Source organism: Limulus polyphemus, unplaced genomic scaffold (genome assembly GCF_000517525.1).
Source record: "Limulus polyphemus unplaced genomic scaffold, Limulus_polyphemus-2.1.2 Scaffold2687, whole genome shotgun sequence".
Classification (NCBI taxonomy): domain Eukaryota; kingdom Metazoa; phylum Arthropoda; class Merostomata; order Xiphosura; family Limulidae; genus Limulus; species Limulus polyphemus.
The window spans coordinates 145,505-157,730 of record NW_013668297.1 but is presented as its reverse complement, the minus strand read 5'-3'; the positions used below and the strand labels follow the sequence as shown (position 1 = coordinate 157,730).

The following is a 12,226-nucleotide window of genomic DNA, read 5'->3' as shown; positions in this document are numbered from 1 at the left end:
TTATAACGCCCCCACGGCTTAAAGGGCGAGCATGTTTGCCAGATTAGTTAAGGTACTCAATGTGTAAGAAAGTTAATTTCATGCTTCATACTCCCTAGTAAACTAGAGAAAGTGTTTGAAGAAATTGATAGAAATCTATCACCCCACAGTTCATAATTCCTACACACACAAATCCAGTGGCAGACCTACGATATTGCTATGGGGGTGGCTATGACAAATTTACGAATATGTATAAACAATGCATTTTTTAAATTTAGTGAATATGATCTATATAAAGCTTATATGTTCCATTTGAATTTATAACTAAAGTAGCACAGAAAATAAATTATTTATTTAAAATACATAAACAAATTAAACATATTCAAACATATCGATTAAGCATTGGATAAATACACATGAATCTATTCAATGTATACAAGTATAAGGAAGTACACGGACAGAAATCAAAACATAACTATGATAGTTTATGTAGGTCCAAACAAGGAAGGATTTATTCTAATAGTTAAAAAAAGGTTTATGCCTGCATTTGACGAGAATGAAGTGAAATAAATCGTTGTACGATTTCATCTGTTGACAAAGTAACAGTATTATAATGCATGGCCATCACGCACGGATCAGAAAACATGGTGTTGCTAAGCTATGAATGAATGCGACAAACACAAGAAAATGAACGTTCCGCCTCCCAACTACCAACTGGCAAAATTGGTATAAATTACAAAATAATTCTCTGCCGTTTGGGAAGAATATTTCATCAGCAGTTTGCCAAATGAGTTGCGTCACAGCTTCATTGCTGTTTTTACTATCCTTACAAAGCTGTTGCCATCTAAGTAACTCACTTTTGAAGGCAGTTGGACGTGGAAGAACAAATTACCATTGTTTGAGCAATAGATTTGTCAGTGCTTCAAGTTCATCAAAGTCCTTCTTTAGGAGGACATCTGGCATTAATGAGCACAACGCAAAGTGTGTTTGCATGTTTTCTCCACAGCGTGACCTCAACTGTCCAAAGATTATATCTAGAAAACGAATTGCTATGTTGTGTTTGTAGTAGTGGGCTATTGGAGTGATGCATCTGATATCCACATATAATTCTGGGACATTTTTCTTCAGAATTTACAGATCGTGCTAATTCTTTGGCTTTGGCTTTGGCATAAACAATGGAAAACCAATAATTAACAGATGCACGAAGGGTTGCATAACAATAAATCATCTGATATACTTTTTGAAAACACAATTGAATTGGACACATTGGTTCTAAACCTTCCTTTGCAATTGTAAAACTGACGATATGCTCAAAATTAGTAAACGTATGGCGTAACCCATTTGCTTTACTCAGTGTTTCTGAATGCCAACTCCAGCTCTCTCCTTCGGTGTAAATATCTGGGTCTCGTGAGGGTTGGCAAATTTTATAGTGTCTTCTGACAATGTAAACATAAAGCTCTTCAATTGTATCGTAAGTGGTGTGTCATTCTATCCATCGTGTTTTGCAGGGTTTTTTTTTTTTTAATATTAGGAGCAAGTGTCACAATGATAATTTGAAAGAACTTTTGGCGTTTGGATGAATTGTCAAAGACTGAAAATAAAGGTCGACAAGAATCCATCATATTCCGAATAGAAGGTATGTCACAACCATGGCATACTGCTAGGTTTAGAGAGTGAAGCACACATCCTTGGTAATCAGCATTTGGTGCAAATTTCTTAATGTATGCTTGAACTCCGCTTTTTTGTCAGAAATCAAGGAGGCAATTGTGTCATAAACCTGGCCTTTGCATTCTTCGATTTTAACATGTTGTTTCTGTAAAGTATCGCGAATTGTTGGTGTAATCATTTATCCTGTTATTCGCTCAAAGTCAACTAAGTCGAGAAATACTTTTTGTTTTTCTGGCTGCTGTCCAGTTACATCCAAAACTCGCATGCAAACTCGTATTGGAAGAGGTTTCATCTGCTATTATTGCGTAGTGAGGACAAGCATGGATGCACATTCGAAAATGGTCACGAATTGTATCTGCAACTATTTGTATCATTTCGTTTTGTATTGTCTTACTGGTGTACACGGTATTTTTTGGACCAGAAAAGATGTGCTCTTTAAAAATTGGGTTGTGCTTGGACATACGACAAATTAGTGCAATAGAATTTCCTTCATTGCAATCAGGTAACTCTGCGTATTCGATCTTGTTATCTCAATGCCCTCGTAAACCTATCTGCTGTCTTGCACAATATAAAACGGCATCAACTATAGTTGGGAGAATTTGTTTATTACTTTCTACTTTGTCAGCAGTAACTGAATTAATAATCGAATTGATTCGAAGTCCAAGATCACGCACTTGAGATTTATTGTAGGGTGCACGTTGAATGCTTTCTTGGTGGTAGGTGTTCTATTCATGACTGCTCAGTAACTCTTTGGATTTAGCTAAGTTATTGAATGATGTCTTCACGAAAACACCTAAGTTTTGCTTTTCCATTTTTTGTAAAAAGATAACACAAGGGAGACACCACCGTCTTTTTAACTAGGGTGATTGCTGTAAGTAAGTCACTTATAGCCATAAAGCCATGTCGATTGAAAAGCAATTGCCTTAAATTTTTGTCATATTTTGAACGTTTTATTGTCAAATTTGTAATGTGGAGAAAGCTTCCAGCAACATTCCATAAATACCGCTTTCGCTGAGTCACTCATCTCTGTTGAGACATTTTCGTCAAGTACAGATGCAATATCTGTTGTTGGAATGGTGTCTTTTATTTGTAAAGTAGAAGCACTTGCTTCAGAATACTATGTTGAAGTTGTCTCTTTTGATTTGTCTTCACAGCATACTTCATCAGATTTCGGAGTGCTACTTTGCCCAAAATGAAAACAGGAAATACACTGTTGCTTTAGACGATTAACTGGTGATCCGCTAGACATGGTGAATAACTGAAAAATAAAATACGTGAGCATAAAACATCAGTAATACTATTTAAACCAGAGGAGTAAGTAGAACGTAAAGTTTAACTCTTTTCAGCACGGACTCGGTCCTTGGAACCGACCTCGTAACCATTTTGTGTTTGTTATAGTTTCCAGACTATAACTTTTAAATTAATAAGCGTATGTTCACGAAATTTGGATTATCAGTAAACATTACAATGCTTTCGTACGCAAAATATCAGATTTTTTTATAAAGTTTTTATATTTTTAAGTAATGTTTTTCTCGTGCCTTTTTTCTTTTCGCATGTCGACAATCCAACATGCAAAGTAATTTTGATTTTAAGATTAAAAATTCTTTTATGCATCAGACATTTTTCTAATTTCTAATGTAATTATCAAACGTGTTTAAGAAAAAACTTTATATTTTATCTGTTATTTTCACTATCGAATATCTTTACGGGTCCGGTAGATTTGACCCATTTCGTAACCACCATAAAACTTAGGAAATGAATATAAACTATGTTTTTTCGTCCTAGAATGACTACAAATTATAACACACGAAACCACAAATGTTTAGTCTAAATAGCTTAAATTTCAAAACATTGACCTTACAGCCGTTCCTGGCTAGCATCATTGAAGTTGCAAAGATGCGGCGCACGTGCAATCATGTTACTGTATCCAAGAATATAAAATTGGCCTTTACAAAGTGACCTGTCTTGGCTGTGTTTTAGTGGACTAGTATTTTGTAAAATACAGTCATATTTCAGTTTTAATACATTATATATGTATATACATTATTGCTATTTAAAATACGTTCTTGAATTTCAGTTATTTTTCTTAAACATAGAAAAGTAAATAAGGAAGTACAGAAAATAATTATCTCTTCCATTCCAGTTACGAACTTAGAACTCGTATGCTGTAGGAAGCTGAGATCTATCAATTTCGTACGTGGAGGATGTGAAACGAAATAATCTTTTTTAGGTTTTATATATACATTTTGACATGATCAAAAATTACTATAATTTATTATCCTTAGAAACTAAGCTGTATAAATAACATGAAATTTCGAGCTCACTAAAGACTTACCTTATCGTTTGAAATCTTCCATGAAAAGAAAGAGTTTCCCGCGTAAATACTTTGAAAATGCTCAGAGATCCACGTGGGGGACATTCTGGGCTGTAAATTGGTTATTCACACATCGTAGACAGAAGTACATGTACGTAAGTATCTTTAAATGTAGGAAGAGGTGGGCGGGGCCACTGTGTTTGGTTGATTATTCAGTAAATGTAGTGATATCCCAGCAAATATAACATTTTTATTTTAGCTTCTAGCTTGTCAATATCGGTAATTTGAGTTCCTGATTCATAAGAAACTATACACTTTGTATTTGGATATCACAAACATCTAATTTGAACCAATGCTGCATACAACATACTACGTGACACACAAAAATCGATATTTAGGTATGTTTTTTTATATTTACTTTTAAATTAAGAAATTAAACAATGTATAATATTAAAATTTGGATTATAATCTACAATTTGATACTAAACTTATTGACATAAATTCATAAAATAATAGTTCAATAAAATTTTGAAATCGTGTCAACAAACGCGATGACATAGCCTTTGACCCGTACGGATAGGAATAATAGAACAAAGGTACATACATAGTAAATATGTGATAAACTTACAATGGTGTAAATTGCTTCAAAGAAGAATCGTTTGCCCGTGCAGACGTGCAATGTGAAAAATGTTATACTGAGTACTTGTGAGATTCACTTCAGTCTAAATTTATAATCTATCAACTGATAGAGACACCAGAGGAAAAGCAGCATAATACAGACATACTCATTAATCCGAGGTATTATCCAATCAAATGTCTCAACCTGATTTATATATATTAGTTAGTCAGCTCACGAATTTTAATTACTCATGTAATCAATTGTTAAGTAATCATTAAATAAGACATTTTCAAAAATGTGACATAAATTTTTAAAGAATATAAAAAGGGGTGGATAGCCACCTTAGCCACCATCACCCCTAAATCCGCCACTGTACACATACGCAAATGTAAACACTGCCGCTGTAGAAGATATGCTCGGGATGTTTATAGATACCATGGAAGGTTATAGATAGGTTATTTAAATTGTACAAGGTAGTATTCTTACCAGTCACATTGAATAAATCCATAGCTTTAACACCCTATATAGCTGTGTCCAACGATCAACATGCGTATTTAGATATGACAGAGTAAAATATATTAAAATGTATAGAAGAACCAATCAAAGTATGCGATCCAAATTCTGCGACCAAAAAACCAATCAGCAGGATTCACTGTGTGTTATTGACAGGAGTGATAGTTTAGCGATTTTTCACCTTCTGTAGCTCGGACTATGGTAATCCAAACTATCACATATTTTCAGAGGGTGTTCCCTACTGGACTCTTACTTCACATGCCAAATTTCAAGGCAATCCAATCCATTGAGAAATTCCTGAGATATAACCTCTCCAATTTTAATTCAATTTCTTCTCTTTTTTTTTTCTTCGCACCAAAAGAACAAAAACTTTATTTGATAGAAAACAATACTTAACTCTTATGGATTTTTTGAAATTTGGTACCCTGCTAGATCTTTTGAACCTACAATTACGAGTCTGACTTGGTGTAAATATAATCCTACATGTGCAAAGTTATTCAAGAAAAATCACTCAAAATCACTACAGCTTTAACTAAGAGTCAAAATGGACCGTTTTGAGTTTTTGTCATTCGGTTTAAAGACAGTTGATTTAGAGCAGCAAAACAGTAAGGTGAAAGAACGTGTAAATACATAAGTATTGGTTAGGCCAAGCAAACTAGATAAGGAGTTTCTAGCTCAAGTTTTCAAAAGAATCATACATGTGGACGGTTATTATTGATTATTCATTGCCAACTTTTCAGCACACATTTACTAAATGTTATGAAATTATCTCAATTAAAGAGCGTTTAGCGTCGCGTGATATTAGCTTAAGCAATTAGCATAAATAGTGATGCTTGATACGGCTGTACCGATTGCATTGGGTGATGACAAGACACTGTTAATCTAAATTCCACGGCGTTACTATAAAGGAAGCTATTAACACTGTTTTAGACAGGAAAAAGTACTGCAATATATTTTAAAGAATCTAGTTGATTCTGTAAAGTAAAGGTCTGTTCCGAATAATAGGGTTGCAGTCCTAAAGCTAATGTTGGTTACTATCGAGTGTCACTTTCTCACTTGCTGTGGTGTGTTAGTGTATATTGACAAAAAGTCATGATATCTAATGAAAAACACCTTAGGTGTGAAAAAAAAAAAGGTGCGGCGAAAAAAGGATTGAGTGTGCGACTTAAAAGAATTAAATCAAAACTGGTGGCCAAACTGGTAGCTACACTTATAGCATTGATAATAATTTTACAGCAAATATTCATTCTTATCAGTCACATTGAATAAATCCATAGCTTTAACACCCTATATAGCTGTGTCCAACGATCAACATACGTATTTAGATATGACAGAGTAAAATATATTAAAATGTATAGAAGAACCAATCAAAATATGCCGCGTATTTTGTTTTACCAACCATCAGGTTGTATATATTAAATCTCTTCTTAGCACAGTAAAATTAAATGCATATAATTAACTATTCCCAAGTACAGTAAAATTAACTCTATACGATAAGTGATTCCTATGTAAAGTACAATTAGCTGTATACAATGAAGGTATCCTAAGTATAGTACCGCTAAATGTATGTAATAATTGTTTAATTACTTAGATTTATATAATATATGTTTCTTTATTACGTTTATGTTAGATATACAGTATATAAACAGTATTTCTTCAGTATATTAATGGTAGATGTACATAATAAAAAAGCACAGTAAAGCTAGACATGTTTCATCTGTACAATGAAATTAGATGTATATAGTAAATGTTTCCCAAGTACAGTACAGCTAGATGTACATAATAAATGTTTCCTCGGTAGAATAAAGTTACATCTCTATTACAAATTTTTCCTAACGTACATAATGAATATTTCCTCCGTACGTTAAAGCTACATGTACATAATAAATTCATCATTTATTCAGTACAGTATGACGAGCATAAGGATGTTTCTTAAGTACGGTACAACTAGATGTGTACGACAAATGTTTCCTCAATAGAGTAAAACTAGATGTAAATGATAAATGTTTCCCTAATACATTAGAGCTACGTGTATGTAGTAAATGGTTGATAACTCTGGCAGAAATATGTAAATAAAAACTTCTTAAACAGCCTGAAAAATATTTATATATTGTAATATTTTGGAGGTGATGATTCTTTCTTTATGAATTAAGTTGTTTTCTTTTTATCGCTAATTGGACACTGTGATCTCAATTAGTAAATTGAAACTAAATAAATGGAGCAAGCGATGAGTTAAAATCCGTAAATAAAAGTTTTTAGAAGTTGTTTTTTACATCGGAAAAAGACGGACACGAGTAATTACAGCGTAAAGCAATTCTTACTTCTCTCTCAATATCGAGGAAAGAAATATTGTGTCAAGTTTGTGTTGGTACAGATGAATTTTATTTATTAAAGAAGGAAGAACTTAGAAAAGTGCAGGTGAAGATATTTTGATTTAAGTCACCAACTGTTGTTTGTTAGACAACTATAATAGCGACTGGACACGCTGAACAACCTGCGGGACTCAGTAACACAACATAGACATGATAACGATACCTACAGTTAAACTGTTCAGCTTGTGCTGCAGTGGCGTCACTCAGTTCCGATTATTATTTATAAAAGAAGGTTAGGTGTGTTTAGTGATTCACATGGCAATTAATTTTGAGACTTCTATAAATACAACCACGGAACGTTGGCAAAGTGTTTGAATTTCATTCAGAGCCAGATCTTGCTAAACTTCAACTCCATCTGTAGAATCGTAATTCCATAGACATTCTTTTAACTAAACGTATTAGATCTAAGAAGAATAACAAAACTTTAACAGTGAACAAGAGAATTATGTTTTTTTAAATGTAAAAAAAAACAACAAAAACTCATCTTTCTTAACGTCAAGGTTTCTCACAAAACTACACAAGGGATATATGAACTAACAGACTAGAGGAAAAGCAATTAGCCAACATCTGTTTTGGACAAAGCAATTCTATCAGAGCAGTTAGTGCTTAAAACGTGAGTCTCCTACGTGAGGACGAACACTACCACTGCCGAAGTCTGACACGAATTTGTTCGAGCACTCTGGACTAAAATCAAGAACAAGTTGCATAATTTACTTTTGCATTATCTTCAAGCTAAGTATGACCTACTGATATCTAAGATTGGACTTGAAATAGTGAGATTTTTAAAATATGCCTTTCAAGGAAACAAAACAAGATAAAAGGGAAAACTCTTATGTTAATAACCTTGAAAAGTCTTTGTCCCAGAAAAGAGAACATTATTGCAAAAATAGAGATAAGGCTAGAAACAGTAATGCTGAATGTGCGAAACAAGCCTTAGCCATCAATTTAGTCAAAGAAAAGGCTGCCATCCTGGCTAGATGGGAGAAAAACTATAGCTAAAATATCAACAAAAGCCAGGATAACTCTAAAAGTTACAAGAAAAGCTACAAGAAAGATAGGCCTAGATCCCCGTAACTCTAGAGACTTAACACCAGAAAAAGCTATGAGACAATTGTAAAAATATTTTTTATAAAAAATTAGGAAGTAGGAATGGAAGCACCAAAAAGTAAGGAAATAAGGTAGGAATTGGCGGGATAACTTGACAACACTCTGCCCATTTCTACTTCATGTTTTACTTTGAACTTTGACCAAATTATGGATTTGAATGTTCATTATTGAGTGGTAATTCCTGTTTCACCCTGTGCTTGAGCTTTTTAAAGGAACACTATATTTTTGTATAAAAGCTAACGTCAAAAGGTAATGATAACATCTTTTACACTAGAATTATGATTTCTTAAATATTATTACTAGTTATTACGACCAAGGAATGACATGGTGCACTTCTCAGAAACACGTAGAGTAGATTTAGGTTTCAACTGACGTTAGTGATAAAGTAGTTGTAGAGTTACCTAGACTAACGCAATAAGAAAAAAGATGAACAGTTTGGTAGATTGGTCACTTTCTGGTTAGGTATCTTAGCGACGGTTTTTTGCCTTGTTGGGTAGAAAACAAATGAAAGAGAGTGGCAATCACCTTTTAAAGTAAAACTCTCTGTCACTGTTGATTTTTTAGAGTGCATATTTGTATTATGCCTATTGTGTACCTTGGCCATTCTTACATATAAAGTTTACATATAGACTTTATGAAAATGAAGTGATTTTTTTTTGGGGGGTGACATTAGTCTGTCGAAACATATAGTATGTTCCCACAAAATAAATCACTTCATTATGTTTATAAATCATTATCTGACAACTGATATTAGCATAATGTACTTCCATTCTCAAGATTATTCGTCTAAACATTAAATTAGTAATAAAAACATTTATATGGGTTTCAATTCTCTTTCTTTGCTTGCCATGGTTCCCTATAGGTAGAGTCAAATGAGATTCTGCTTAAAGCAAAATTATTTGTACAAGTGAAATAGGTTAGTTTGGGATATTTTTCATCTAGTGTATCCCCAAAATGAATCTGAAGTTCTCAAAAGAGTCGTCTAAAATTTTTCTATTGATTTTAAGTTTGATTAAATATTTAATTGTATATATTATTAAACTTTATTATGTTTTATGATTACTTCTACATATGGAGTTCCACCTACCTCCACGTGTGACTGATGAAACCGGAACAGTTTTCTTTGCAGGTTATACATGGCTGACCTTCATCTACTTCCTGAACTAGAACACGCTGTGAACCAGAAAGAAAAATAACATAAGTGAAAATGCAAATCTAACATAAACAGATTTGTTGTTCTAAACCCCATTTTGAATATGTTACTTTCATCTTGCATAGAACTGTTGAATTTACACAGCTCAGAAAGTGAGCTTCTCATAGTTCGACAAATAACAACACAACTATCATACTGCCAGTGGTGAAAAATATGTTTCTTCAGCATCAACAGTAAAAACCAACGGTGGGATAAAGGGCAAGGTTATCCTTTGCCATGGCATGCTAATGTCATATACAATATTATACAGATGTTGATTACGTTATGTTAAAACGATTTTGGATCCTCACCACGTCGTCATAGTCTATGTCCGCCTCTAACTGTACTCTACTTGACGACTGTGTATCTTCAAATAGCCATGCAACGTAATTTCTATTGTAAAAGACTCCGTCGTAAAGCTTTCATGCTCAAAGCACACCCTTCCCTAAAACTATCCTTAATCCATCCAGTGTAAGAGAATGACGGTTTCCAAACGTTCATTTCAACAATCAGATCACAAAGATATCCATAGGTGTTGCATCTATCAATGGAATAGCATGATCAATCGTTTTATTCTCCAACTTCTAGCAGTATGCGGTGGTTCAACTGATATGTCATGGAAGCAACTTATGTACACGTGACTTGTACGTCCTTTTCCAGATAGGGATCCTCTTCTTGATCATATTATGTAATGTTGCCTGAGCCACGTAGACAGCTTTTGCTACTGGGTTGTGTGATGCTGGATTACTAGCTGATATTAAATGCCGCAGTTTGTTTACTGCTGCTGCGGTATGACTTGTTACAGGCCTCGTCTTACAGTAACATCTAGAGCATAATATGATATACACTGCAGTTAGAAAACCAATGACCAGACAAGGTGCGAAACTCTACAAATTGCGATTGCATATAGATTGTGATAAGCTATTCAAGATTTATGGTGGTTAAAATTACATAGAATAGTATATTTTCTCATATAATTACGAATCTCAATTTTCACCAAAATACAATAAGTATATACAACCATTATGGTACAATGTGGTTTGTTTAATTCTAGTGGTATTAACTAGCATGTAGACAGGGTAGCTTAGCAGGCAAGAGTGCAAAATTATTGTTAATTATGCCAACACTTACGTTGTATTCCAATAATCTGCACTTCTCTAGTTTCGACTTCCCTGACCCCTATAACAATATGGTAAAAATAATCACTTTTATCAATTAATATAACGGTTGAGCTAACTAGCTAGTGTTTAGAAGGTACATTTTAAATATTCAAACACTTTTTGCACATTATGCAATCAATTAGACATTTTGTGATACCGATATAAATGATCGGTAGTTTGATCATTAGGGCTTTAGTAAAAGCATCAAACCCAAGAAAATTTGAGTAACCATTTCTAGCAAAAGATATTCATATCTATAATATCTGCATCAATATACTGTATTTTATGTATAGTGTTTTCATTCGTACCAGTTATGCAAAACAAAAACATTTTTTACGCTACTAGCGCCACTCTTGCATATATACTACAGTTTTCTGCCAAGACAGGCAGGAATCCGAATTCTGAGGTGTTCAGTTAGATTGGAGAGAGTAAGTTGAACAATGCCACGAAAAAGTGAACAGGCTAGCAGTCATACTGAGAGAGGAGGGAAGGACGTGGACGACCCTCGACGATGGGTGAATGGGTCGGCCACTTCTGGCCCAGTTAGCGTGTCGCACGACATGGAATTTGATAGAGATTATGCCGGCAAACGAGTGAGATCTGATTCCGGATCAAGAGTCGAATCCATCGGACAGAAAAAGTCAACTCCAGATAGAAAACAAATAGTCTTTGTAATATCGCCGGACGTCAATATTGCGAAGGTCAATCCAATGCTCTTAAGTAGAGCCCTTAATGATATCATTGGGCCCACTGACAAAATCCAACTTAAAACGGATCGTCTAAAGATCATTTGTTCCTATTCACAATCAAGAATATTGTCTAGCACAAGAACCATCTGTGGATATAAAATACGATCCCAGATTCAAGACGTACCTCCACCTTCTGTTAGGGGTATCATTCATGGAGTCCACCTCGACATTACTGAGGAGGACTGTACAACTATAGAGGGGGTTATAAAGGCAACTAGGAACCACAGAAACCTCAATCTTCTGACAAAAGTAACGACAACACCTCTCAACAGGTTAGTGCTTCAAACAGTAGTCGTATGTCACATCAACTGTTTGAACATATCGTTACTTTTGTGGCCAAAATCATTTCAATCGCTCAGGACCAGTCCTTTTGGCAAAAAACTGCAGAAAAACGAGGATATCTTTCATAACCGAATTGGCAAGTACCATTTTTGGTTATGATATTAATCCCGACTCAATTTATGAACTGTACCAAGTAAGTGCCCCTACAAATAAACAATAGGACCTTTACAAATATTACAATGGAATGCCAAGGGCATTAAGGCTCATGTTC

At 34.2% G+C, this 12,226-nt stretch overlaps 1 long non-coding RNA gene across 1 annotated transcript in view; it reads right to left on the bottom strand.

Annotated features, from left to right (window-relative positions):
* Positions 1-370: 370 nt before the first annotated feature.
* Positions 371-12,226, bottom strand: part of LOC111087812 — a 36,313-nt gene continuing 24,457 nt past the window's right edge. Inside the window, exons 2-3 of the long non-coding RNA XR_002612452.1 lie at positions 9,660-9,745; positions 371-2,905 (exon numbers count right to left, since the gene is read on the bottom strand). This is a non-coding gene — a long non-coding RNA (uncharacterized LOC111087812). The remainder of the gene's footprint in view (positions 2,906-9,659; positions 9,746-12,226) is intronic.